The sequence below is a fragment of the Macaca mulatta genome, chromosome 5 (assembly GCF_049350105.2).
Source record: "Macaca mulatta isolate MMU2019108-1 chromosome 5, T2T-MMU8v2.0, whole genome shotgun sequence".
NCBI lineage: Eukaryota > Metazoa > Chordata > Mammalia > Primates > Cercopithecidae > Macaca > Macaca mulatta.
The window spans coordinates 161679905-161682187 of NC_133410.1; the positions used below are offsets into that span (position 1 = coordinate 161679905).

A 2283-nucleotide genomic window follows, 5' to 3' on the forward strand; every position below is an offset into this window, starting at 1 on the left:
TCTAATTTGGGCCAAAGGCGTCAAGTGTCTGTGACCTTAACGCTGGGGATGGGGTGTGGAGTTATTTCCCAGGACTCCTGATTCCCTATAAACCCCAGTCATACCTTCCACTGAATAAATGATAGCACAACCCTCATGTGGGGCCCTGCAAGACGTTTTGATGTTTGGGCTAGAAATTGCTGAATTTAGAATGGCGGGTTTCCAGATCTGTGATTCTAAAAGAGAAAAGAGTCAAGAAAAAAAAAAAGGGAGCTTCTCAGAAATAAAATTCCAAGCAGGGAAATATGAACGAGTCGGGGGCCCGAGCAGGGCGCGCTGCCGGAGCTGCCTAGGTTGCGCTGCCGGCCACGTCCCCGCGCCGGGCCGCGGGCTCCTTTCTACAGTCCTAGGGCCGCCGGGCCGCCGCGGGCCTGCTGAGCCCGAATGCGTCTGTTACCAGAGTGGAGAGTCTGCCTTCGTCTCACATGTGCCACAAAGGATGGCATGGCCCGGGAGTGCCCCACCACGTGGCTTTCACCCCCTGCAAAGCCGGACCTCGCCCGGTGACACAGTGTCAAGCCCGCAGCTCTCCAAGGAGGAAGACGGCCCAGGCTGGGGGCATGCCTTCAGCCGCGGCCTCTGATCCCTTGGCCAAGCAGGAGAGAACTAGTAGCAGCCTGAGGAGCTGGCTGGCTGGGAGCCTCAGGGAATCGCACAACCTTGCTCCCAGCTCACGCGCAAGATGTGGACAGCTCTTGTGGTCATTTGGATTTTCTCCTTGTCCTTATCAGAAAGTCATGCGGCATCCAAGGATCCACGCAACTTTGTCCCTAACAAAATGTGGAATGGATTAGTCAAGAGGAATGCATCTGTGGAAACAGCTGATAATAAAACGTCGGAGCAATAAAACTTCTGCCTAACCACTGCAGCAACTTCTCCTGTCACGTTGACCAAAGGGACTTCGGCAGCCCACCTCAACTCTGCGGAAGTCACAACAGAGCACACAAGCAGGACAGACTTGAGTGAACCAGCAACTTCAGGAAGTGCAGCTGATGGTGCGGCCTCCAGTGCTCCCACGACTGAGGCCTCCAGTACGACTGCGGCCTCCAGTGCTTCCACGACTGCGGCCTCCAGTACGACTGCGGCCTTCAGTACGACTGCGGCCTCCAGTGCTCCCACGACTGAGGCCTCCAGTACGACTGCGGCCTCCAATGCTCCCACGACTGCCGCCTCCAGCACTCCCGCGACACTCGTACCCGTCACGCCCATATCCACATCCGCTACCGCCACTGGGCATCCATCTCTCAGCACAGCCCTCGCACAAGTGCCAAATAGCAGCACGGTGCCAAGAACAGCAACCCTGGCCACGTTGGCCACACATGCTCAGACTGTGGCCACCACAGCAAACATGGGCAGCCCCATGAGCACTCGGCCAAGTCCTTCCAAGCACATGCCCAGTGACACCACGGCAAGCCCTGCAGCCCCTACGCGTCCCCAAGCACAAGGTCTCATTAGCCAGGTGTCAGTGGACCAGCCTGTGGTTAACACAACCCCAGAGCCCACCCCCAACCTCACAGTGGTGACCACCACCAAGGCACAAGCCAAGTAGCCAACTGCCAGCCCAGTGCCAGTGCCTCACACCAGCCGAATCCCTGAGGTGGAGGCCACATCCCCCACGACACAGCCAAGCCCCACGCCATACACCCAGAGAGCCGCTGGGCCAAGTACACCCCAGGCACCGGAGCAGGTAGCGACTGAAGCCACACCAAGTACTGATTCCACTGGGCCAACACCCAGGAGCTCAGGGGGCCCTAAGATGCTAGCCACGGACTCCTGCCAGCCCAGCACCCAAGGCCAGTACCTGGTGGTCACCACCGAGCCCCTCACCCAGGCCGTGGTGGACAAAACTATCCTCCTGGTGGTGCTGTTACTCGGGGTGACCCTTTTCATCACAGTCTTGGTTTTGTTTGCCCTGCAGGCCTATGAGAGCTACAAGAAGAAGGACTACACCCAGGTGGACTACTTAATCAATGAGATGTATGCGGACTCGGAAATGTGAGGGGGCGGGGCCTGGCCGGAAGCCGGGCCCCTTCCTTGTCCTTTCCTTTTGCCTTTGAGACCAAACCAAGTACTTCCAAATTCTTTTGGTGCAATTTAGGAGATATGCCAGATGCTTAAACACATTTAATTGCTGTCAGGTTAATTCCATGATCACTAAAGAGTTGCTGCTTTTTTCAAAAAAAAAAAAAAGAAATACGAATGAGTCTATTGTTGGGGAAAGGGCACCTTTGGAAGCCGACGTGC

General features: G+C 56.4%; 1 pseudogene across 1 annotated transcript; it reads left to right on the forward strand.

The window, feature by feature from the left end:
- The first annotated feature begins 320 nt into the window (after positions 1-320).
- Positions 321-2038, forward strand: LOC698548 (uncharacterized protein C11orf24 pseudogene; annotated as a pseudogene). The gene has a single exon (XR_003729461.2). The product of XR_003729461.2 is annotated as an uncharacterized protein C11orf24 pseudogene (transcript).
- The last annotated feature ends 245 nt before the right edge of the window (positions 2039-2283 follow it).